This window comes from Arachis stenosperma, chromosome 4, assembly GCF_014773155.1.
Source record: "Arachis stenosperma cultivar V10309 chromosome 4, arast.V10309.gnm1.PFL2, whole genome shotgun sequence".
In the NCBI taxonomy this organism is placed as follows: domain Eukaryota; kingdom Viridiplantae; phylum Streptophyta; class Magnoliopsida; order Fabales; family Fabaceae; genus Arachis; species Arachis stenosperma.
Genome location: NC_080380.1, coordinates 42,699,588 through 42,726,614, shown reverse-complemented (window position 1 = coordinate 42,726,614; position 27,027 = coordinate 42,699,588). Strand labels below are relative to the sequence as shown.

The window sequence follows — 27,027 nt, the reverse complement described above, 5'->3', positions numbered from 1 at the left end:
GTAATTAACCTCTGCCATTGCAGGGTTCTCAGGATCATAAGCTTCTTCTTCAGAAGATGCCTCTTTAGTACTGTTGGATGCATTTTGCCATCCATTCAGACTTTGAGAAATCATGTTGACTTGCTGAGTCAACACTTTGTTCTGAACCAATATGGCATTCAAAGCATCAATTTCAAGAACTCCCTTCCTCTGAGGCGTCCCATTATTTACGGAATTCCTCTCAGAATTATACATGAATTGGTTATTTGCAACCATGTCAATAAGTTCCTGAGCTTCTGTAGGCGTTTTCTTTAGGTGAATGGATCTACCTGCAGAATGGTCCAATGACATCTTGGAAAACTCAGATAGACCATAATAGAATATATCTAATATGGTCCACTCTGAAAACATGTCAGAAGGACACTTTTTGGTCATCTGCTTGTATCTTTCCCAAGCTTCATAGAGGGATTCACCATCTTTTTGCTTGAAGGTCTGAATATCCACTCTAAGCTTGCTTAGCTTTTGAAGAGGAAAGAATTTATCCAAGAAGGCCGTGACCAGCTTATCCCAGGAGTCTAGGCTATCTTTAGGTTGTGAGTCCAACCATGTTCTAGCTCTATCTCTTACAGCAAAAGGGAAAAGCATGAGCCTGTAGACTTCAGGATCTACTCCATTCGTCTTAACAGTCTCACAAATCTGTAAGAACTCAGTTAAAAACTAGTAAGGATCTTCAGATGGAAGTCCATGAAACTTGCAGTTCTGTTGCATTAGAGCAACTAATTGAGGTTTCAGCTCAAAATTATTTGCTCCAATGGCAGGAATTGAGATGCTTCTTCCATCAAACTTAGACGTGGGTTTAGTAAAATCACCAAGCATCCTCCTTGCATTATTGTTGTTGGGTTCGGCTGCCATCTCCTTCTCTTGTTCAAAAATTTCAGAAAGGTTGCCTCTGGATTGTTGTAATTTAGCTTCTCTTAGTTTCCTCTTCAGAGTCCTTTCAGGTTCAGGATTAGCTTCAACAAGAGTGCTTTTTTCCTTGTTCCTGCTCATATGAAAGAGAAGAGAAAAAAGAAAAGGAAGAGGAATCCTCTATGTCACAGTAAAGAGGATCCTTATCATTAGTAGAAGAAGAAAGGAATAAAAGTGAAGAAGAACCCAAACACAAGGGTGAGGATAGAAGCAGTGATTGGAGATGAAGAGAGGTGAAGAGAAGTGTTAGTAAATAAATAAATAAATAAAAGAAGAGAAGATGGAGAGAATTTGAAAATTAATTTTGAAAGGAGTTAATGATTTTCGAAAATTAAAGATGAGATAGAATTAAAATTAAAATTTAAAACAATTAGTTAATTTAAAAAGAATTTAAAAAAAGGGTGAGATATTTTCGAAATTTAGAGAGAAAAAAGTAGTTAGGTGGTTTTGAAAAAGATAAGAAACAAACAAAAAGTCAAATAGTTAGTTGAAAAAGATATTAAAATCAAATTTTGAAAAGATAAGAAGATAAGAAGTTAGATAAGATATTTTGAAATCAAATTTTTAAAAAAGATAAAATTTTGAAAAAGATATGATATAAAAGATAAGATAAGATAGATTTTAATTTTTAAAATTAAAATTAATTACTTAACTAACAAGAAACTAAAAGATAAGATTCTAGAATTTAAAGATTGAACCTTTCTTAACAAGAAAGTAACAAACTTTAAATTTTTGAATCAATCACATTAATTGTTAGCATAATTTTCGAAAATAAAGATAAAATTAAGAAAAAGATTTTTGAAAAAAATATTTTTAAAATTTTCAAAAATAAATAAAAAATGAAAAAGATTTGATTTTTTGAAAAAGTTTTGAAAATATAAGATTTTTTTTAAAATTGAAAATTTGACTTGACTTGTAAGAAACAACTAATTTTAAAAATTTTTGACTAAGTCAACTCAAATTTTCGAAAATTATGAGAAAATTAAGGAAAAGATATTTTTTATTATTTTTGAATTTTTAATAATGAGAGAGAAAAACAACAAAAATGACTCACAACATGAAAATTATGAATCAAAACACATGATGCATGCAAGAACACTATGAATGTCAAGATGAACACCAAGAACACTTTGAAGATCATGATGAACATCAAGAACATATTTTTGAAAAATTTTTTATGCAAAAAAAACATGCAAGACACTAGACTTAGAAATCTTTAATGCTTAGACAATATGAATGCAAAAATGCACATGAAAAATAACAAAAGACACAAAACAAGAAAACATCAAGATCAAACAAGAAGACTTACCAAGAACAACTTGAAGATCATGAAGAACACTATGAATGCATGAATTTTCGAAAAATGCAAGAAATTTTTAAAATATGCAATTGACACTAAACTTAAAAATTGACACTAGACTCAAACAAGAATCACAAAATATTTTTTATTTTTATGATTTTATTATTTTTTGTATTTTTATTATTTTTTTTGAAAATATTCTTTAAGAAAACGAAAAAGAGAAAAAAAATTTTAAAGATTTTTTTGAAAAATTTTTAAAATTAAAACAAAAAGAAAATTACCTGATCTGAGCAACAAGATGAACCATCAGTTGTCCATACTCAAACAATCCCCGGCAATGGCGCCAAAAACTTGGTGTTGTTGCCGGATCAGAAAAACTTGGTGCTGTTGTTGCACGTAATTGTAATTCACACAATCCCCAGCAACGGCGCCAAAAACTTGGTGGACGAAATTGTGATCATCAATAATGGCTCCAAAGACTTGGTAGCACTCTCAAACGTGAATCACACTTAGTCACAACTCCGCACAACTAACCAGCAAGTGCACTGGGTCATCCAAGTAATACCTTACGTGAGTAAGGGTCGATCCCACGGAGATTGTTGGTATGAAGCAAGCTATGATCATCTTATAAATCTCAGTTAGGCGGATAATAAATGGTTATGGATTTTCGAATAGTAAATAAATAAAACAGAAAATAAAGATAGAGTTACTCATGTAATTCAATGGTGGGAATTTCATATAAGTGCATGGAGGTACTGTGTTCCTTCTGAATCTCTGCTTTCCTACTGCTTTCATCCAATCCTTCTTACTCCTTTCCATGGCAAGCTGTATGTAGGGCATCACCGTTGTCAATGGCTACATCCCATCCTCTCAATGAAAAAGGTCCAAATGCTCTGTCACAGCACGGCTAATCATCTATCGGTTCTCGATCATGTTGGAATAGAATCCCTTGATTCTTTTGCGTTTGTCATCACGCCCAACAATCGCGAGTTTGAAGCTCGTCACAGTCATTCAATCCCGGAATCCTACTCGGAATACCATAGATAAGGTTAGACTTTTCGGATTCCCATGAATGCCACCATCAATCTAGCTTATACCATGAAGATTCTGATTAAGGAATCCAAGAGATATGCGCCTGGTCTAAGGTAGAACGGAAGTGGTTGTCAGTCACGCGATCATAAGTGAGAATGATGATGAGTGTCACGGATCATCACATTCATCATGTTGAAGTGCAACAAATATCTTAGAATAAGAACAAGCGGAATTGAATAGAAAATAGTAGTAATTGCATTGAAACTTGAGGTACAGCAAAGCTCCATACCCTTAATATATGGCGTGTAGAAACTCCACCGTTGAAAATACATAAGTGATGAAGGTTCAGGCATGGCCGAATGGCCAGCCCCCAAAACGTGATCAGTAGTCTCCTAAGATGAATAATAAAATAAAACTGAGACCAAAGATGTCTAATACAATAGTAAAACGTCCTATTTATACTAGACTAGCTACTAGGGTTTACAGAAGTAAGTAATTGATGCAGAAATCCACTTCTGAGGCCCACTTGGTGTGTACTTGGGCTGAGCTTGATCTATCCACGAGCTGAGGCTTCTCTTGGAGTTGAACGCCAAGTTGTAACATGTTTTGGGCGTTCAACTCTGGTTCGTGACGTGTTTCTGGCGTTTGACTATAGAATGCAGCATGGAACTGGCGTTGAGCGCCAGTTTACATCATCTAATCACGAATAAAATATAAACTATTATATATTGCTAGAAAGCTCTGGATGTCTACTTTCCAACGCCATTGAGAGCGCACCATTTGGAGTTCTGTAGCTCCAAAAAATCTATTTTGAGTGCAGGGAGGTCAGATTCCAACAGCATCAGCAGTCCTTTGTCAGCCTCCTATCAGAGTTTTGCTCAGGTCCCTCAATTTCAGCCAGAAAATACCTGAAATCACAGAAAAACACAGAAACTCATAGTAAAGTCCATAAATGTGAATTTAGCATAAAAACTAATGAAAACATCCCTAAAAGTAACTAGATCATACTAAAAACTACCTAAAAACAATGCCAAAAAGCGTATAAATTATCCGCTCATAAAGATGCTTTGTTGCTTCTGAACCTCTACTTTCCTATTGTCTTCATCCAATCATGCGTCCTCCCTTCCATGGCAAGCTGTATGATCCTCTCAGGGAAAATTGTCTGGCTACAGTTTCTGTACGGCTAATCAACTTTCGGATTTCTCATCTCAGATGAAAAATACCAAGCACAGCTACCGCAGGGCTAATCATCTGTCGATTCTCACTTGTGTTGGAATAGGATCCCTTGATCCTTTTGCACACTATCACTGCACCCAACTGTCATGAGTTTGAAGCTCATCACAGTCATCTCGTCCTAGATCCTACTCGGAATACCACAGATAAGGTTTAGACTTTTTAGATCTCAGGAATGCTGCCAATTGTTTCTAGCCTATACCACGAAGGTTCTAATCTCATATTCGGATGCTCTGTTGTCAGGAGAGATGATACAAATCGCAGATCAGAGACCCAAGAGAATATACTACGACTGTCGTCCAATGACTACGTTGAATATCATGTAGACCGCTTGTGGTTGTCAGGCACGCAGATCTTGGCTAAGCGAGTAACGAAGTTAATGGGTGATTGTCACGGGTCACCCCTTCATTCTGACTTAACTGAATTAAGTATGTGAGTATATCTTGGAGAAGAAGTAGGCGTGAATTGAAAGAAAAACAATAGCACTTGCATTAATTCATGAAGAACAGCAGAGCTCCTCACCTTAATCTATGAGGTGTAGAAACTCCACTGTAGAAAATACATAAGAGAAGAAGGTCTAGGCATGGGCGAATGGCCAGCCTCCCCTAAACGTGCAAAATGATCTAAAATGATCAAAATCTATTTCCCAAGGTTCTAATATAATAGTCAAAAGTTCTATTATTACTAAACTAGTAACCTAGGTTTACAGAGAATGAGAAGATAGTGCAGAAATCTACTTCCGGGGCCCACTTGGTGTGTGCTTAGGCTGAGCTTTGAAGCTTTCACGTGCATAGGCCATCCTTGGAGTTAAACACTAGCTTGGGTGCCAGTTTGGGCGTTTAACTCCAGCTTTGGTGCCAGTTCCGGCGTTTTACGCCAGAAAAGTGTCTCTGGTGGGCGTTTGGACGCTAGTTTGGGCCATCACATCTCGGGCAAAGTATGGACTATTATACATTGCTGGAAAACAAGATGTCTACTTTCTAAAGCAATTGAGAGCGCGCCAATTGGGCTTCTCTAGCTCCAGAAGATCCACTTCGAGTGCAGGAGGGTCAGAATCCAACAGCATCTGTAGTCCTTTCTCAGCCTCTAAATCAGATTTTTGCTCAGGTCCCTCACTTTTAGCTAGAAATTACCTGAAATCACAGAAAAACACACAAACTCATAGTAAAGTCCAGAAATGTGATTTTTGCATAAAAACTAATAAAAATATACTAAAAAGTGACTAAAACTTACTAAAAACAACCTAAAAATAATGCCAAAAAGCGTATAAATTATCCGCTCATCACAACACCAAACTTAAATTGTTGCTTGTCTCTAAGCAACCAAAAACAAAATAGGATAAAAAGAAGAAAATATACAATAAACTCCAAAACATCAATGAAGCTTAGTTCCAATTAGATGAGCGGGATTAGTAGCTTTTTGCTACTACACCTCACTTTATCCTTTGAAGTTCAGAATGATTGGCATCCATAGGAACTCAGAATTCAGATAGTGTTATTGATTCTCATAGTTTAGTATGTTAATTCTTGAACACAGCTACTTATGAGTCTTGGCCGTGACCCTAAGCATCTTGTTTTCCAGTATTACCACCGAATACATAAATACCACAGACATATAACTGGGTGAACCTTTTCAAATTGTGACTCAGCTTTGCTAGAGTCCCCAGTTAGAGGTATCCAGAGTTCTTAAGCACACTCTTTTGCTTTGGATCATGACTTTAACCACTCATGACACAAGCACATGGTTAGGGACAGCTTGATTTAGCCGCTTAGGCCAGGATTTTATTCATTTGGGCCCTCCTATCCACTGATGCTCAAAGCCTTGGATCCTCTTTACCCTTACCTTTTTGTTTAAAAGGCTATTGGCTTTTTTTGCTTGCTTTTTCTTTTTCTTTATTCTTTTTTTTCTTTATTTTTTGCCCCTTTTTTTGCAAGCTTTGTGTTTTTCACTGCTTTTTCTTGCTTCAAGAATCAATTTTATGATTTTTTTCAGATTATCAATAACATTTCTCTTTTTTCATTATTCTTTCAAGAGCCAACAATTTTAACATTCATAAACTTCACTATAAAAAATATGCACTGTTCAAGTATTCATTTAGAAAACAAAAAGTATTGCCACCACATCAAAATAATTAAACTAATTTCAAGATAGAATTCGAAATTCATGTACTTCTTTTTCTTTTGCAAAAAGAAACATTTTTCTTTTAAGAAAGGTGAAGGATTCATGGAACGCTCATAGCTTTAAGATATAGACACTAGACAATAATAATCATGTAATAAAAACACGAACATAGACAAAACATAAAGCAAAAAAAAACTGAAAAATAGAAAAATAAGAACAAGGAAATTAAAGAACGGGTCCACCTTAGTGACGGCGGCTAATTCTTCCTCTTGAAGATCCTATGGAGTGCTTGAGCTCCTCAATATCTCTTCCTTGCCTATGTTGTTCTTCCCTCATGGCTCTTTGGTCCTCTCTAATTTCATGGAGGATAATGGAGTGCTCTTGGTGCTCCATCCTTAGTTGCTCCATGTTGGAACTCAAATCTCCTAAAGAGGTGTTGAGTTGCTTCCAATAGTTGTATGGAGGAAAATGCATCCCTTGAGGCATCTCAGGAATTTCTTGATGAGGAATTTCCTCATGCTCTTGTTGAGGTCCATGAGTGGGCTCTCTTATTTGCTCAATCCTCTTTTTAGTGATGGGCTTGTCTTCTTCAATGAGGATGTCTTCCTCTATGACAATTCCAGCTGAATTGGATAGGTGACAGATGAGATGGGGAAAGGCTAACCTTGCCAAAGTGGAAGGCTTGTCAGCCACCTTGTATAGTTCTAGAGGTATGATCTCATGAACTTCCACTTCCTCTCCAATCATGATACTATGGATCATGATAGCCCGTTCTACAGTTACTTCGGACCGGTTGCTAGTGGGAATGATAGAGCGTTGGATGAACTCTAACCATCCTCTAGCCATGGGTTTGAGGTCAAGCCTTCTCAGTTGAACCGGCTTGCCTTTGGAGTCTCTCTTCCATTGGGCTCCTTCCACACAAATGTCCATGAGGACTTGGTCCAACCTTTGATCAAATTTGACCCTTCTTGTAAAAGGATGAAGATCTCCTTGCATCATTGGCAAGTAGAATGCCAACCGCACTGTTTTCGGACTGAAATCCAAGTATTTCCCTCAAACCACTGTGAGCCAATTCTTTGGGTTCTGGTTCACACTTTGATCATGGTTCTTAGTGATCCATCCATTAGCATAGAACTCTTGACCATTAAGATTCTGACTTGTTGGATGGGGTTGGTAAGAGCTTCCCAACCTCTTCTTTGAATCTCTTGTCGGATCTCCGGATATTTGCTCTTTTTGAGCTTGAAGGAGACCTCGGGAATCACCTTTTTCTTGGCCATAACTTCATAGAAGTGGTCTTGATGGACCTTTGATATGAATCTCTCCATCTCCCATGACTCGGAGGTGATAGCAATTGCCTTCTCTTTCCTCTTTCTAGAGGTTTCTCCGGTCTTAGGTGACATTAATAGTTTTGGAAAAACAAAAAACAATGCTTTTTCCCACACCAAAATTAAAAGGTTTGCTCGTCCTCGAGCAAAAGAAGAAAGAAAAGAGGAGAAGAAGAAGAAATGGAGGGGATGGAGGTTTAGGAGTGGTTCGGCCAACGAGGGTTGGGAGTGTTTGTGATGTGTGAAAATGAAGGAGTAAGGAGGGCTATTTAAAGGGTAAGGGAGAGAGGGAATCCGTATGATAGGGGTTGGGTTTGGGAGGGAAATGGTTTGAATTTGAGTAGGTGGGGGTAGGTGAGTTGTATGATGGGGAATTGTGGATGGATGTGAGTGGTGAAGAGATTATAGGGAAGAGGGTAGGATTTGATAGGTGAATGGTGTTTAGGAAAGAGTGTTATGGAAAGGTGTGAAGAGGAATGAGAGTGAGTTGGGGTAGGTAGGGATCCTATGGGGTCCACAAATCCTGAGGTGTCAAAGATTTCTCATCGCTGCACCTTTCTAGCGTTTAAACGCCCTCTGTGTGGCATTTCTGGCGTTAAACGCCAAGCTGATGCCGCTTTCTGGCATTAAACACCAGTCTGGCTGCCAGTTCTGGCGTTTAACGCCCAGAATGCTGCCAGACTGGGCGTTAAACACCCATTCTGCTATCCTTACTGGTGTTTAACGCCAGCCAAACACCAGACATTCTTTTTTGGCGTTAAACGCCAGTTTGGCTGCCATTTCTGGCGTTTAACGCCCAAAATACTACCAGACTGAACGTTAAACTCCCATTTTGCTATCCTTACTGGCGTTTAACACCAGTAAGCTCGTCCTCTAGGGTGTGCTATTTGTTATGCTATTTTTGATTCCTGCTTTAATTCTACAGCTATTTTTGTGACTCTACATTATCATCAACCTAAAGAGGATATATAATAACAATGGAAAATAAAATAAAAGAGTAATTAATATAGATAAATAAAATTGGGTTGCCTCCCAATAAGCGCTTCTTTAATGTCAATAACTTGACAAGAAGCTCTTACAGAGCTTCACAGGTGCTTAGAGCATGATTGTGGCCTCCCAACACCAACCTTAAAAGTTGAGTGTGGGGGCTCTGTCTGACTCTGTATTGAGAGAAGCTTTTCATGCTTCTTCTCCATGTTTACAGAAGAAGATCCTTGAGTCTTAAATACAAGGTAGTCCTCATTCAATTGAAGGACTAACTCTCTTCTGCCCACATTAATCACAGCCCTTACTGTGGCTAGGAAGGGTCTTCCAAGGATGATGGATTCATCCTCATCCTTCCCAGTGTCTAGGATTATGAAGTCGACAGGGATGTAGAGGCCTTCAACCTTCACTAAGACATCCTCTACCAGTCCATAAGCCTGTTTCATTGATTTGTCTGCCATCTCTAGTAAGATTCTTGCAGCTTGTACCTCAAAGATCCCTAGTTTCTCTATTACAGAGAGTGGCATGAGGTTGATACCTAACTCCAGGTCACACAGAGCCTTTTCAAAGTTCATGGTGCCTATGGTGCAAGGTATTAAGAACTTTCCGAGATCCGATTTCTTTTGAGGCAATGTCTGCTGAATCCATGTATTCAGTTCATTGATGAGCGATGGAGGTTCAACCTCCCAAGTCTCATTACCAAATAACTTGGCATTCAGCTTCATGATTGCTCCTAGATAATGGGTAACTTGCTCTTCAACAGTGTCTTCGTCCTCTTCAGAGGAAGAATATTCATCAGAGCTTATGAATGACAATAGTAATTTTAGTGGAATCTCTATGGTCTCTGTATGAGTCTCAGATTCCTCTGGTTCCTTAATAGAGAACTTATTATTGGTCTGTGCACATCCCTTGAGGTCTTCTTCACTGGGAATCACTACTTTTTCAGTCTCTCGAGGTTCGGCCATTTTGGTTATAGTTATGGCCTTGCACTCTCTTTTGGGATTCTCTTCTATATTGCTTGGAAGAGTACTAGGAGGAGTTTCAGTAACTCTTTTACTCAGCTGACCCACTTGTGTCTCTAAATTTCTGATGGAGGACCTTGTTTCATTCATGAAACTGAGTGTGGTCTTAGATAGATTAGAGACTATATTTGCTAAGCCAGAGGGGCTCTGCTCAGAATTCTCTGTCTATTGCTGAGAAGATGATGGAAAAGGCTTGCTATTGCCAAACCTATTTCTCCCACCGTTATTATTATTGAAGCCTTGTTGAGGCTTCTGTTGATCCTTCCATGAGAAATTTGGATGATTTCTCCATGAAGGATTATAGGTGTTTCCATAGGATTCTCCCATGTAATTCACCTCTTCCATTGCAGGATTCTCAGGGTCATAAGCTTCTCCTTCAGAGGAAGCTTCTTTAGCACTGCCAGATGCAGCTTGCAATCCAGTCAGATTCTGAGAAATCATATTGACTTTCTGAGTCAATATTTTGTTCTGAGCCAGTTTGGCATTCAGAGTATCAATCTCAAGAACTCCTTTCTTCTGAGTCATCCCATTATTCACAGGATTTCTCTCAGAAGTGTACATGAACTAGTTATTTGCAACTATCTCAATGAGTTCCTAGGCTTCTGTAGGGGTTTTTAGATGAAGAGATCCACCAACAGAATGGTCCAATGACATCTTGGACAATTCAGACAGACCATCATAGAATATACATATGATGCTCTATTCTGGAAGCATGTCAGAAGGACACCTTTTGGTTAATTGCTTGTATCTTTCCCAAGCTTCATAGAGGGATTCACCTTCCTTCTGCTTGAAGTTTTGGACTTCCACTCTAAGCTTGCTCATCTTTTGAGGTGGAAAGAATTTGGTCAAGAAAGCATTGACCAACTTGTCCCAAGAGTTCAGGCTTTCTCTAGGTTGTGAGTCTAACCATATCCTAGCTTTGTCTCTTACAGCAAAGGGGAAAAGTATAAGTTTGTAGACCTTGGGATCAACCCCATTGGTCTTAACAGTATCACATATCTGCGAGAAATTAGCTAAGAACTGATGAGGATCTTCCGATGGAAGTCCATGAAACTTGCAATTCTGCTGCATTAGAGAAACTAATTGAGGCTTAAGCTCAAAGTTGTTTGCTCCAATGGCAGGAATTGAGATGCTTCTTTCATAGAAGTTGGAAGTTGGTGTAGTATAGTCACCAAGCATCTTCCTTTCATATCTAGCATTGTTGTTGGGTTCGGCTGCCATGTCTACTTCTTTTTCGACATTCTCTGTAAGGTCCTCTCCGGAGTGTTATGCTTTAGCTTCTCTTAGCTTCTTCTTCAGAGTCCTTTCAGGTTCAGGATCAGCTACAACAAGAATGTTATTATCCATGTTTCTGCTCATATGAAAAAGAAGAGAACAAAGGGAGTAGTGGAATCCTCTATGTCACAGTATAGAGATTCCTTCATGTGTCAGAAGAAAAGAAGAATAGAAGAATGAGGTAGAGAGAGAATGAGAAGAATTCAAACACAGAGGGAGAGAGAGGGTTCAAATTATAAGTACAAGAGAAGGGTTAGCAAATAAATAGAAAGAGATGAGAGAGAGAGAGTATTCGAAAATTAAAACTAAAACAATTAGTTAATTAAAAAGATTTTTGAAAAAGTGGTTAGTGATTTTCGAAAATTGGAAGTGGAAAAGTGGTTAGGTGGTTTTGAAAAAGATAAGAAATAGTAATTAGTTGAAAAAGATTTGAAAATAATTTTGAAAAGATAAGAAGTTAGAAAAAAGATTTTGAAATCAAAATTTAAAAAGATATGATCGAAAAAGATTTGATTGAAAAAGATTTGATTTTAAAAAGATATGATTGAAAAGATATGATTAAAAAAGATTTGATTTTTAAAATTGATGACTTGACTAACAAGAAATTAAAAGATATGATTCTAAAATTCAAAGATTGAACCTTTCTTAACAAGAAAATAACAAACTTGCAATTTTTTGAATCAAAACATTAATTGTTAGCAAGAATTTTTGAAAAGGTGGAAAGATAAGATTTTAAAATTATGATTTAAAACATAAAAAATTGAAAAAATTTGAATTGGAAATGAAATTACCTCCCTTGTGTCATCCTGGCGTTAAACACTCAGAATGATATCCATTCTGGTGTTTAATGCCCATGTGGCTGCCTCTTTGGGCGTTTAAGGCCCAGCCAGATACCCTAGTTGGCATTAAACACCATAAATCATTCCTTACTGGAATGCTATCAATTCTGGCGTTTAACGCCCAGAATGGTACCTTTACTGGCGTTAAACGCCCAAATTGCCTCTTTACTGACGTTTTAAAGCCAGTGAGCTTTTTTCTCTATGATTCTTCTGCCTTATGTTCTGAACCTTCAATTCTCTGTATTATTTACTTGAGAATATATATTTTTTATTTTTGAATTTTTAATGAAGAGAGAGAAAAATAACAAAATGAAATAAAACATAAAAATGCAAGATCAAAACAAGTAATGCATGCAAGGACACTTTGAATGTCAAGATGAACACCAAGAACATTTTGAAGATCATGATGAACATCAAAGACATATTTTTGAAAATTTTTAAGAAAAGAAAGACATGCAAGACACCAAACTTAGAAATTTTGAATGTTCAAACACTATGATTTTGAAAATTCATATGAAAAACAACATAAAACACAAAACAGGAAAATCATACGACCAGACAAAGGAAATCATAAAGAACAACTCGAAGATCACAGAAGAACACAATGCATGAATTTTTTTTCGAAAACTTAGGAAAATTAAAAACATGCAATTAACACCAAACTTAGGATTTGACACTAGACTCAAACAAGAAACTCAAAATATTTTTTTGGTTTTTATGATTTTATTAATTTTTTGTATTTTTCGAAAATAAAAATAAAAGGCTTAAACATAAAATAAAATTACCCAATCTAAGCAACAACATAAACCGTCAGTTGTCCAAACTCGAACAATCTCCGATGACGGCGCCAAAAACATGGTGCACGAAATTGTGATCACACTTTTTACAACTCCGCACAACTAACCAGCAAGTGCACTGAGTCGTCCAGGTAATACCTTACGTGAGTAAGGGTCGATCCCACGGAGATTGCCGGCTTGAAGCAAGCTATGGTCATCTTGTAAATCTCAGTCAGGCGGATTAAATGGTTTTGAGGATTTGATAATTAAAAGATAAATAAAACGGAAAATAACATAGAGATACTTATGTAATTCATTGGAAGAAATTTCAGATAAGCATTTGGAGATGCTTTGTTGCTTCTGAACCTCTGCTTTCCTATTGTCTTCATCCAATCATGCGTCCTCCCTTCCATGGAAAGCTGTATGATCCTCTAAGTAAAAATGTTCCGGCTACAGTTTCTGTACAGCTAATCAACTGTCGAATTTCTCGTCTCAGATGAAAAATATCAAGCACAGCTACCGCAGGGCTAATCATCTGTCGGTTCTCACTTGTGTCGGAATAGGATCCCTTGATCCTTTTGCACACTGTCACTGCACCCAACAATCATAAGTTTGAAGCTCGTCACAATCATTCCGTCCTAGATCCTACTCGGAATACCACAGACAAGGTTTAGACTTTTCGAATCCCAGGAATGCTGCCAATTGTTTGTAGCCTATACCACGAATGTTCTAATCTCAGATTCGGATGCTCTGTTGTCAGGAGAGATGATGTGAATCGCGGATCAGAGACCCAAGAGAATATACTTCGGTTGTCATCCAATGACTACGTTGAACATCATGTAGACCGCTTGTGGTTGTCAGGCACGCGAATCTTGGCTAAGCGAGTATCGAAGATAATAGGTGATTGTCACGGGTCATCCCTTCATTCTGACTTAACTAAATTAATTACGAGAGTATATCTTAGAGAAGAAGTAGGCATGAATTGAAAGAAAAACAATGTTACTTGCATTAATTCATGAAGAACAGCAGAGCTCCTCACCTTAATCTATGAGGTGTAGAAACTCCACCGTAGAAAATACATAAGAGAAGAAAGTATAGGCATAGCCGAATGGCCAGCCTCCCCTAAACATGAAAAATGATCTAAAATTATCAAAATCTATTTCCCAAGGTTCTAATATAATAGTCAAAAGTGCTATTTATACTAAACTAGTAACCTAGGTTTACAAAGAATGAGTAGATAGTGCAGAAATCCACTTCCGGGACCCACTTGGTGTGTGCTTGGACTGAGCTTTGAAGCTTTCACGTGCATAGGCCATCCTTGGAGTTAAACGCTAGCTTGGGTGCCAGTTTGGGCGTTTAACTCCAGCTTTGGTGCCAGTTCCGACGTTTTACGCCAGAAAAGGGTCTCTGGTGGGCATTTGGATGCCAGTTTGGGACATCAAATCTCGGTCAAAGTATGGACTATTATACATTGCTGGAAAGCCCAAGATGTCAACTTTCTAACGCATTTGAGAGCCCGCCAATCAGGATTCTATAGCTATAGAAGATTTACTTCGAGTGCAGGAGGGTCAGAATCCAACAGCATCTGCAGTCCTTTCTCAGCCTCTGAATCAGATTTTTGCTCAGGTCCCTCAATTTCAGCAAAAAAATACCTGAAATCATTGAAAAACACAAAAACTCATAGTAAAGTCCAGAAATATGATTTTTACATAAAAACTAATAAAAATATACTAAAAAGTTACTAAAACTTACTAAAAACTACTTAAAAACAATGCCAAAAAGCATATAAATTATCCGCTCATCAGGCAGAACCCGCCGGTTTTAAAAATAAAGAATTTCTAAATCATGTTTTTAAACTTTCTAAGGCTCTTTATGGTCTTAGGCAAGCTCCAAGAGCTTGGTATGAAAGGCTTAATGCCTTCTTATTGGAAAATCACTTTCAAAGGGGTACCACCGACATAACTTTATTTATTAAAGCATCTAATGATGATATTCTTCTAGTTCAAGTTTATGTGGATGATATTGTGTTTGGATCGGCCAATGAATCCTTGTGTGAAGAGTTTGGAAAACTCATGACTAGTCAGTTTGAAATGAGTTTAATGGGAGAGCTAACTTTCTTTCTTGGCCTCCAAATTTAACAAACTCCTAGTGGTACTTTTATTCACCAAGAAAAGTATGCTAAATAATTAATCAAAATTTTGGCCTAGAAAATTCCAAATCAATGGGAACACCAATGCATCCAAACACCAAACTTGAAAAGGATGATAATGGGAAAGATGTGGATGAAACAAGGTATAGAGGAATGATCGGATCACTTATGTATCTTACCTCCTCTAGACCAGATATTGTTCAAAGTTTAGGTGTATGTTCAAGATTTTAATCTCACCCAAAAGAATCCCATCTTTTAGCCGTTAAACGCATCATTAGGTACATTAAGCGAACTAGTGATAATGGTCTATGGTACCCAAAATCTGATGAGTTTTGTGTAGTAGGGTTTTGTGATGCAGATTATGCGGGAGATCGGGTGGATAGAAGAAGCACATCGGGCATGTGTTGCTTCCTTGGAAGCTCACTCAACATGTGGTCAAGCAAAAAACAAGCCACAGTAGCTCTATCCACAGCCGAAGCTGAATATATCTTTGCCTCCACTTGTTGTTCACAATTAATATGGTTAAAAACTCAATTAGAGGATTATAAATTAAAGATCAACAGTATACCCTTGTTTTGTGACAATATGAGTGCCATAAATATTTCAAAAAATCCTGTTTTGCACTCAAGAACCAAGCACATTGAAATTAAATATCATTTCATTAGGGAACATGTGCAAAAAGGAAGTATTGATGTTCAATTTGTAGAATTCGAAGATCAACTTGCGGATATTTTCACTAAGCCCTTATGTGAAGACCGATTCTGTACCTTAAGAAACCGTTTGGGAATGATAGAATTAAGTTTTGTTGAAAATTTGTGAACTTTTTTATTCTGTTTGGTTTTGTTTCGTAGGAAAGTAGGAGACAAATTTCAGGGTGTGTTGAACGGGCCATGATACAGGGGGAGAGCGCTGACATTAATTACTTTGGGCCCCACCAAAATTTCCTTGACCTTGGTCTGACCCATTTTTGTTTGAATTTGCTTTAATCATAATTTTGGAAGTTGTATTATCAAAGGAAGGAGTTGTGTGTCAAATAAAATCTTTATCCTTCTCTCATCCCTTGATTCTAGGAACTAATCCTTCAGTTTTTAATTTTAAATCTTTCTTTGGTTAATAACCACGCTTTTTAATGGTTATTAACTCCCTCCACCCTCTCTCTTCAATCAGCATTTAATGCACCTCTAACCTACCTCCACTCACCACTCCCTTCGGCCCCCTCTTCATCTTCCCTCTCCATTTACCTTCTTCATATCATGAAAAAGAAAGTTGCACTAAGGAGGAGTAGCCGAACCCCCTTACCAAAAAGTCCTCCATTCTCAACCCCTCAAACCCACACACACATTCATATACACTCCACATCTTCTTCATCCCACTCACCTCCATCCAAACAAACCAAAATAATGTGCAGGAAGGTGGTAGCCCAGAAAACCTCAGGAAGAAGAAAAACTGGAAAGAACAAGGAACCAGTCATGGAAGAAGAAGAGGAGTCTCACACCTATCCCCTCCCTCACCACCGAAGAAGGCAACCCCTGGACGGAGTTCACAGAAGACCAAAAGCTTTGTGTTACACAACACGAGGGAACCGGCCAATCTAGAATCATTGGAATTCAAAAATAAATACAACAAACCTCATTCACACTTTGATCCCGCAAGATTCAATTCGTGTGCCTCTTATGAGTTCCACAAGGAAGTATTGGAGAAACGTCACTTGTGTGTCTCACACCTAGTGAATCCGAAATCACTTGCAGCAAAAGAAATGAATTTTTTCCTCTGTTTGAGAATCTGAAATGGACTTCTCTGCTCCATATTCAGAAACTTGTTTACCCAGGATTGGTACGAGAATTTTATGCGAATATGAGGCTGATCGATGGTACCATTCATTCCTACGTGAAGCGGGTTTATATAACTCTGAACTTAGAGACGATCAGCGCTGCCCTGGGTTACACTAATGAGGGACCAAGAGCGTACATGTCTGAGAAATGGGACTCTCAGGTTGGAGTTACATACCAAATTGCCCTGCAACAAATCTGTGAGAACTTGTCTCGCTTGGATGGCACCGTCCCCACTCACAAGGCCCTCATTCCCGAAAACTCATTGCTGCACAGAATCATTTACTCATATTCTGACTTCACAGAGTGGCTCACACAACAGAGTAACTGTCTCTGATTCTCTTGTCCTTTTTGCTATTGTTACTTCCTCTCCTATTTCTTTTGCATACCTTATGATAAGGCATATGTAGGAATCTGTTAAAAGTACAAAAAAGGCAAACCAAACTTGATGCGTGCTATAAACTTGTTATGCTACGAATTTAGGAAATTGCACGAACGGCAAAATTCCTTCCGGCAAGTGCACCGGTTATCGTCAAGTAAAAACTCACAATAGAGTGAGGTCGAATCCCACAAGGATTGGTTGAATGAGCAATTCGAATTAGAAGTTTGTTTAGTTGAGCGGAATCAACTTTTGGATGTGAATTCCATAAAGTAAATGTGGCAGGAAACGTAAATTGCAAGGAATTGAAATTGCCTAAACTTAAATTGCGAGAATTAAGGTGCGAGAAAGTAAATTGCTGAAATTAAAAGGGAATTGGGGTGATTGCATGAATTGAAATTTTCAGAATGTAAATAGAAAGTGTAGATCAGAAAGAGGGGTTCATTGGGGTCAGGAGATATTGAAATCTCCGAATCAAAACATTTTCATCTCTTTCTCAACCAATGCATTTATTGAATCTTGCTTGGCAATCTTATATGATTGGATCCCAATTCCTTGGCTCACCAATTCTCTCTAAAAACAAACAAATTCCCAATCCCTTGGTTTAAATGTTCATAAGAAGAGATGATGCTCGATCACTGATTATACCACACAGTTTCATGAACCACAATTTGGTAGGATTACATGTCACAATATCCATCCAAACCCCAATCCAATTCACTGTGAGAAAGCCTCTCTAGCATGAATCCATCATTCCTTTCCCAAGGTTCCGAAGGATTCCAATTATGGTTAGTTTCTTTCCCAAGACAACTAACCAATGGAATTAGATCGAGAAGCTTTCTAACAAAATTCAAGAGAAAAGATTGAAGAAGAAGATAAAAACTATTATTGATTCATTGAATTACAATAGAGCTCCCTAACCCAATGAAAGGGGTTTAGTGAGTCATAGCTCTGAATTCAATTACACAATATGAAAAATAGCAAAAATGATCAAAAGTTCCAAAATGTCCAAAGGTTCCTACTAACTTCAATTCTATCCTATTTATACACTTTCTAAATTGAGCTTTGATGAGCGGATAATTTGTACGCTTTTTGGCATTGTTTTTAGTATGTTTTTAGTGTGATCTAGTTAGTTTTTAGTATATTTTTATTAGTTTTTAATTAAAATTAACTTTTCTGGACTTCACTATGAGTTTGTGTGTTTTTCTGTGATTTCAGGTATTTTCTGGCTGAAATTGAGGGACCTGAGCAAAAATCTGATCCAGAGACTCAAAAGGACTGCAGATGCCGTTGGATTCTGACCTCCCTGCACTCAAAGTGGATTTTCTGGAGCTACAGAAGCCCAATTGGCGCGCTCTAAACGGCGTTGGAAAGTAGACATCCTGGGCTTTCCAGCAATATATTATAGTCCATACTTTGCCCAAGATTTGATGGCCCAAACCGGCGTTCAAAGTCACCTCAAGAAATTCCAGCGTTAAACGCCGGAACTGGCACCTAAATGGGAGTTAAACGCCCAAACTGGCATAAAAGCTGGCGTTTAACTCCAAGAGGAGTCTCTACACGAAAAAGCTTCATTTGCTCAGCCCAAGCACACACCAAGTGGGCCCGGAAGTGGATTTTTATGACATTTACTCATATCTGTACACCCTAGGCTACTAGTTTTCTATATATAGGACCTTTTACTATTGTATTTTCATCTTTTGATCATGTTTTTATGATTGAACCCTCTTTGGGAGGCTGGCCATTCGGCCATGCCTAGACTTTGTTCTTATATATTTTCAACGGTGGAGTTTCTACACACCATAGATTAAGGTGTGGAGCTCTGCTGTACCTCGAGTATTAATGCAATTACTATTGTTCTTCTATTCAATTCCGCTTGTTCTTTGTCCAAGATATCACTTGTTCTTCAACTTGATGAAGGTGATGATTGACACTCATCATCATTCTCACTCATGAACAAAGTGACTGACAACCACTCTTGTTCTACAAGCATTCGAGGCTCTAGTGAATATCTCTTGGATTCTTTAATCGGAATCTTCGTGGTATAGGCGAGAACTGATGGCGGCATTCAAGAGAATCCGGAAGGTCTAACCTTGTCTGTGGTATTCTGAGTAGGATTCAATGATTGAATGACTGTGACGTGCTTCAAACTCCTGAGGGCGGGGCGTTAGTGACAGACGCAAAAGAATCACTGGATTCTATTCCGGCCTGATTGAGAACCGACAGATGAATTCCGCTATGACCGTGACAGGGCATATGCAATCGCTTTCAATGAGAGGATGGGAGGTAGCCACTGACAACGGTGAAACCCTACACGAGCTTGCCATGGAAAGGAGTAAGAAGGATTGGATGAAGACTGTAGGAAAGCAGAGAGACGGAAGGGAAGGCATCTTCATACGCTTATCTGAAGCTCTCACCAATGATATACATAAGTATCTCTATCTTTATCTTTATGCTTTATTCGTTTATCACTATACCCAATTGAGTCTGCCTGACTGAGATCTACAAGGTGACCATAGCTTGCTTCATAGCAACAATCTCCGTGGGATCGACCCTTACTCACGTAAGGTATTACTTGGACGACCCAGTGCACTTGCTGGTTAGTTGTGCGAAGTTGTGTTTATGCCATGGTATTGAGCACCAAGTCTTTGGAGCCATTACCGGGGATTATTTGAGATGTGAAAAAGTATTGATCACAATTTCGTGCACCAAGTTTTTGGCGCCGTTGCCGGGGATTGTTTGTGTATGGACAACTGACGGTTCATCTTGTTGCTTAGATTAGGTATTATTTTTCTTCAGAGTTCTTAAGAATGAATTCTAGTGTTTCAAGGTGATGTTCTTATCATCACCAAAGCTGATTGATCATCATCAATTTAGCTCTTGAATGCAATGTCCTGCTGAAGCTTAGCTAGCTATGTCTAATTCCTTTAGACTAAAGCTTTAGACTAACATTGCATGATTCCTGGAATTCTCATTAAGAATTTTGATACCTTTATTTTCTTTTCCACTTAATTTTCGAAAAATCCAAAAAAAATTACAAAATCATAAAATCCAAAAATATTTCTTGTTTGAGTCTAGAGTCTCATCTTAAGTTTGGTGTCAATTGCATGCATTCATTCATGTGTCTTAAGATCTTCAAATAATTCTTGATGATTTCTTACTCTGATCTTTAAATTCTTTTGACTTGAGTGTTTACGTGTCTCATATAGTGTCAATAGTATACAAACTGCTAAGTTTGGTGTCTTGCATGCATTGTTATTTGATTCTTGTTGCATTTTGATTAGTAAAAATCCAAAAATATTTTTAATTTGTGTCTTTTCAAGTCAATAATACAAAGAATTGAAGATTTAGAACATACTGCAGAGGAATTATACAGAAAAAGCTGAGCATTCGAAAATGCCCAGTGAAGAAGACAGACTGGCGTTTAAACGCCAGCCAGGGTACCTGGTTGGGCGTTTAACGCCCAAAAAGGGTGCATTTTGGGCGTTAAACGCCAGAATGGATACCATTCTGGGCGTTTAACGCCAGGATGGCACTAGGGGGAAGATTTTGTTTTCAAAATCAATTTTTTTCAAGTTTTTCAAAGTTTTTCAAAATCAAATCTTTTTCAAATCATATCTTTTCAATCAAATGTTTTCAAAATCAATTTCTTTCCTTTTTCAAAGATACTTACTAACAATTAATGATTTGATTGAATATCTCAAGATTGTTGCCTTTTCTGTTGAGAAAGGTTTAATGTTTGAATCATATCTTTTCTTGTTAGGCAAGTCATTAATTTTTAAAAAAATCATATCTTTTAAAATTGTTTTCAAATCAAATCTTTTTAAATGTTTTTCAAATCATATCTTCTCAATCACATTTTTTTTTACCAATCATATCTTCTTAACCACATCTTTTTCAAAATAATTTTTCAATCAAATCTTTTTAACTTCTAATTTCAAAATCTTTTTTCAAAAATCACTTGATTTCTTTCTCACTTTTATTTTCGAAAATCAATTAAGTGTTTTTCAAAATGTTTTCAAAATCTTTTTAATTTAATGTTCGAAAATTACTTCCCTTCTTCCCACATCCTTCTATTTATGGAGTACTACTCCTTCTTAATGCACAATTCGAACTTCATCCAATTAAAGTTCGAATTCTTCCCCTTCTTCTTTCTTCTATTTTTCTTTTCCTCTGACACCTCAAGGAATCTCTATACTGTGACATAGAGGATTCCATATCTTCTTGTTCTCTTCTCTTTCATATGAGCAGGAGCAGAGACAAAGGCATTCTTGTTGAAGCTGACCCTGAACCTGAAAGGACCTTGAAGAGAAAGCTAAGAGAAGCCAAAGCACAACTCTCTTTAGAGGACCTGACCGAATTCTTCAAAGAAGAAGAACTCATGGCAGCCGAAAATAACAACAATGCCAACAATGCAAGGAAGGTGCTGGGTGACTTTACTGCACCTACTCCCGACTTCTATGGGAGAAGCATCTCTATCCCTGCCATTGGAGCAAACAACTTTGAGCTTAAGCCTCAGTTGGTTTCTCTACTGCAACAGAATTGCAAGTTCCATGGACTTCCAATGGAAGATCCACATCAATTTTTAGCTGAGTTCTTGCAAATTTGTGACACAGTCAAGACTAATGGGGTTGACCCTGAGGTCTACAGACTGATGCTATTCCCTTTTGCTGTAAGAGACAGAGCTAGAATATGGTTGGACTCTCAACCTAAGGATAGCCTGGACTCTTGGGAAAAGCTAGTCAATGCCTTCTTGGCAAAGTTCTTTCCACCTCAAAAATGGAGTAAGCTTAGAGTGGAAGTCCAAACCTTTAGACAGAAGGATGGAGAATCCCTCTATGAAGCTTGGGAAAGATACAAACAATTGATCAGAAAATGTCCATCTGACATGCTTTCTGAATGGAGCATCATAGGTATTTTCTATGATGGTCTCTCTGAATTATCTAAGATGTCTTTGGATAGCTCTGCTGGAGGATCTCTTCATCGGAAGAAGACGCCTACAGAAGCTCAAGAGCTAATTGAAATGGTTGCAAATAACCAATTCATGTACACTTCTGAAAGGAATCCTGTGAACAATGGGACAAGTCAGAAGAAAGGAGTTCTTGAGATTGATACTCTGAATGCCATACTAGCTCAGAACAAGATATTGACTCAACAAGTCAATTTGATTTCTCAAAGTCTGTCTGGAATGCAAAATGCACCTGGCAGTACTAAGGATGCTTCATCTAAGGAAGAAGCTTATGATCCTGAGAACCCTTCAATGGAAGAGGTGAACTACCTAGGAGAACCCTATGGAAACACCTATAATTCTTCATGGAGAAATCACCCAAATTTCTCATGGAAAAATCAAGAGAAACCACAACAAGGTTTCAATAATAATAATGGTGGAAGAAACAGGTTTAGCAATGGCAAGCCTTTTCCATCATCTTCTCAGCAACAGACAGAGAATTCTAAGCAGAACCAATCTGACTTAGCAACCATGGTCTCTGATCTAATCAAAACCACTCAAAGTTTCATGACTGAAACAAGGTCCTCCATTAGAAATTTGGAGGCACAAGTGGGACAGCTGAGTAAGAAAATTTCTGAACTCCCTCCAAGTACTCTTCCAAACAATACAGAAGAAAATCCAAAAGGAGAGTGCAAGGTCATCAACATGGCCGAATTTGGAGAGGAAGGAGAAGAAGTGAACGCCACTGAGGAACACCTCAATGGGCGTGCACTGACCTCCAATGAGTTCCCCAATGAGGAACAATGGGAATCTAAGGCTCAAAATGAGACCATAGAGATTCCATTGGACTTACTTCTGCCTTTCATGAGCTCTGATGAGTATTCTTCCTCTGAAGAGGATGAGTATGTCACTGAAGAACAAGTTGCTAAATACCTTGGAGCAATCATGAAGTTGAATGACAAGTTATTTGGAAATGAGACTTGGGAGACTGAACCTCTTTTGCTCACCAAAGAACTGGATGACTTGTCTAGGCAGAAACTACCGCAAAAGAGACAAGATCCTGGGAAGTTTTCCATACCTTGTACCATAGGCACCATGACCTTCAAGAAGGCTCTGTGTGACTTGGGGTCAAGTGTAAACCTCATGCCTCTCTCTGTAATGGAGAAGCTAGGGATCTTTGAGGTACAAGCTGCAAGAATCTCATTAGAGATGGCAGACAACTCAAGAAAACAAGCTCATGGACTTGTAGAGAATGTTTTGGTAAGGGTTGAAGACCAGTACATTCCTACTGATTTCATAGTCCTAGAGACTGGGAAGTGCATGGATGAATCCATCATCCTTGGCAGACCCTTCCTAGCCACAGCAAAGGCTGTGATTGATGTTGATGGAGGTGAACTGATCATTCAAGTGAATGAAAAATCCTATGTGTTTAAGGCTCAAGGATATCCCTCTATCACCATGGAGAAGAAGCATGAAGAGCTTCTCTCAAATCAGAGACTAACAGAGCCCCCACAGTCAAACTCTAAGTTTGGTGTTGGGAGGCCACAACCAAACTCTAAGTTTGGTGTTGAACCCCCACATTCAAACTCTAAGTTTGGTGTTGGGAGGTCCCAACATTGCTCTGAGTATCTGTGAGGCTCCATGAGAGCCCTCTGTCAAGCTACTGACATTAAAGAAACGCTTGTTGGGAGGCAACCCAATGTTATATTTTATATATTTTTCTTTGTCATTTTATCTTATTTTGTAGGTTTATGATCATGAGAAGTCACAAAATCCATTGAAAAAGCAAAAACAGAATGAAAAACAGGAAGAAAAATAGCACACCCTGGAGGAAGAACTCACTGGCGTTTAAACGCCAGTGAGGCTAGCAGTTGGGCGTTTAACGTCCAGTCTGGCACCATTCTGGGCGTTTAACGCCAGAAAGGGGCACCAGACTGGCGTTAAACGCCAGAAAAGGGCAAGAACCTGGCGTTAAACGCCAGGATGGGCATCAGCCGGCGTTTAACGCCAGAAATGGCTCAAAACATGATTTGAGCAACATTTGGTGCAGGGATGACTTTTCCTTGACACCACAGGATCTGTGGACCCCACAGGATCCCACCAACCCCACCACTCTCTCTCTTCTTCCCCCATTCACCAATCACCTCAATACCTCTTCCCCAAAAACCCTCACCTATCAAATCCCATCTTTCTCTTCACCACTCACATCCATCCTTCATAAAACCCCACCAACCTCACCCTTCAAATTCAAACCACTTTCCCTCCCAAACCCACCCATAATGGCCGAACCCCATCTCCCTCTCTCCTATAAATACCCTTCTTCATTCCTTCATTCTCACACAACCTAAACACCACTTCCCCCTCCTTGGCCGAATACTAAGCCATCTCCTCTCCCTCATTTCTTCTTCTTCTACTCTCTTCTTTCTTCTTTTGCTCGAGGACGAGCAAACCTTTTAAGTTTGGTGTGGTAAAAGCGTTGCTTTTTCGTTTTCCATAACCATTTATGGCATCCAAGGCCAGAGAAACCTCTAGAAAGAGGAAAGGGAAGGCAAAAGCTTCCACCTCCGAGTCATGGGAGATGGATAGATTCATCTCAAGGGTGCATCAAGACCACTTCTATGAAGTTGTGGCCTTGAAGAAGGTGATCCCTGAGGTCCCCTTTTCACTCAAAAAGAGTGAATATCTGGAGATCCACCATGAGATCCGAAGAAGAGGTTGGGAAGTGCTTACCAACCCCATTCAACAAGTCGGAATCTTGATGGTTCAAGAGTTCTATGCCAATGCATGGATCACCAAGAACCATGACCAAAGTGTGAACCCGGATCCAAAGAACTATCTTACTATGTGTTCCGAGGGTTACCTGAAACGTGCAGCTCGGTCTTCCGGCAAGGCCCGAGGTGGTGGGTCTGAGACCCGAGCTGGTTGTGCTGAACGGCGGGGGGTTGTACCTGCAATGACACTCCGATGCTTAAGTTAGCATGGGTCCAAGCAGATATCAAGTAGAATTAGAGTATGAGTTATACCTGGGTGCTCCAGTGTATTTATAGTAGTTGGCTGCGATCATCCCTGGATAAGATATTCTTATCTTATCTTATCTTTTGGGAGATTCATCTCTATCTTTGCGGAACCGCCTTTCCCAGGCCCTTTCGGCCTTTAGGTTTTGGGCTTAGTTCCTTCTGATGGGCCTTTCTTTGGCCTGTTTGTCCGAGGTCCGACCTCGAACGTGGGCCTTGGGTCGAGGTCGGGCCTTCTATCAGCTTTACCGAGTTTGGAGAGCTCGGTCAGGGTATGAACAGTGCCCCTGCCCGAGTTCGTCTTTTTTCGGAAGGTCGAGCTCGGGCATAGTAGTTTTTCAAAATTTGAAAACGGTCGTTTCAGCATTTATTGCTTGTTACCGTTTCTTCCTCGATTTCCGTGCGGCGCTCTGTGGAGGCTTTATTTATTTGCCCCTTTCTTCATTTTTCTTTGTTTATTCATCACTTCTTTTCGGCATCTTCTTTCTTTCTCTCTGTTCTTCGTCTTCCATTTTTTGTGCGTTTTTTCAGAGTTCTTTTCTGCGCCGCCGTTTTTCCTTTCGTCGGAGCTCGTCGCTTTCTTCTTTTCCAGGTTTGCTTTTTTCGCTTTTATTCTTCGTACGCTTCTTTTTTCTGATATCTTCTATGCCGGGTTGCCCCGAAAAGAGGCGCCGCTATTGCTTTGTATGTGTGTGTGGGGGGACTCTTTTCTCCGATCCATTTTGTTATTCGAGTTGCTGCCTTCTTGTTTGTAAAAGAACTTGCTTTCTTTTGTTTTTGTTGAATTTGGTTTTTCTGCCTTTGTGTGATTTTGTCTTGCTGTTGTATTTCTTCTTTGTAGGCAAGATTTTTTTATGTCTCGAAAGGTGTTTCAAGCAATGTCGACCAAGATTCCGAGTGGTCTAGGTTGGGTAGATCCTGCTCCTTTAAGGGTCCCGTCTATTGTAGATTCTGAGTATCTGATTAGGTTCCGTAGGGAGTGTAGTATTTGTGAGAACAGGGAGTCTGAGCGGGATTACGAGTTAGCAGCCCGGAGTCCGAGGAGAGGGTATGTTTTCCGCCGTTAGAGAGTTCCGAGAAACTTTTCTTCTATGCTTATGATTGTTTCTTCTCCAAGCTAGGTGTCCGTCTTCCTTTCACCGACCTGGAATCCGAGGTCCTTTGGTCTTGTAACCTTGCCCCTACACAACTCCATCCGAACTCTTGGGCGTTTTAAAGCTTTTCCAACTTTTGTGTCAGATTTTAGGCGTCTCCCCTTCTGTTTCTCTTTTTTCTTATCTGTTTGTACTGACGAAGCCGGGGTCGGGTGCTGGGAAGGTGTCCTGGGTTTCGTTTAGGGCTAACCAGGGTAGGAAATTTTGCACTTTGTATGATGAGTCGTTTCACGATTTCAAAACTATTACTTCAAAGTCCGGGCTGTTGGAGATGTCTGACCTTTTTTCTTAGATGAGAGTGGGGAGCCTTCGTTTCCTCTTTGTTGGCAAGAGAGTGTGGTGTCGGTTAAGTACACTTTCGAGAGTCTAGATGAGGTGGACAGGCTTTCGTTGGTGTGTTGAGCAGTCTATGGGTCGGGCACCTCACTTGGATACGAAGAAAATGTTGGGAGATCCAAGCCTTCTCCGTTCCGAGTTAGGTAGTTCCCGACCTCTTTTTGAGATTTCATTTTCATATTTGACTTTGTTTTGATCTTTCTGTTGATAACCTCTTTGTTTCGTTTCTGCAGAGATGTCTTCTCAGGCTGATTCTATGAAGTTTCTCCGTCGAGCGAAGAAATCTGCGGCATCTCGGAATATCGAGGCTGAAGCTTCTCCCCGACCTTCTCCGCAGAAGACTACAATTGGTGTTCAGACTCG

The 27,027-nt window shown here is 39.0% G+C and overlaps 3 non-coding genes across 3 annotated transcripts; 2 read left to right on the top strand and 1 right to left on the bottom strand.

Moving 5' to 3' along the window:
- Positions 1-388: 388 nt before the first annotated feature.
- LOC130977220 (small nucleolar RNA R71) lies at positions 389-492 on the top strand. The gene has a single exon (XR_009084922.1). It is a non-coding gene; the product is annotated as a small nucleolar RNA R71 (small nucleolar RNA).
- A 10,181-nt stretch (positions 493-10,673) lies between these two features.
- On the top strand, positions 10,674-10,781 carry LOC130978544 (small nucleolar RNA R71). The gene has a single exon (XR_009086169.1). It is a non-coding gene; the product is annotated as a small nucleolar RNA R71 (small nucleolar RNA).
- Positions 10,782-21,998: 11,217 nt separating this feature from the next.
- On the bottom strand, positions 21,999-22,102 carry LOC130978862 (small nucleolar RNA R71). Its single transcript, XR_009086472.1, has one exon. It is a non-coding gene; the product is annotated as a small nucleolar RNA R71 (small nucleolar RNA).
- Between the last annotated feature and the right edge of the window lie 4,925 nt (positions 22,103-27,027).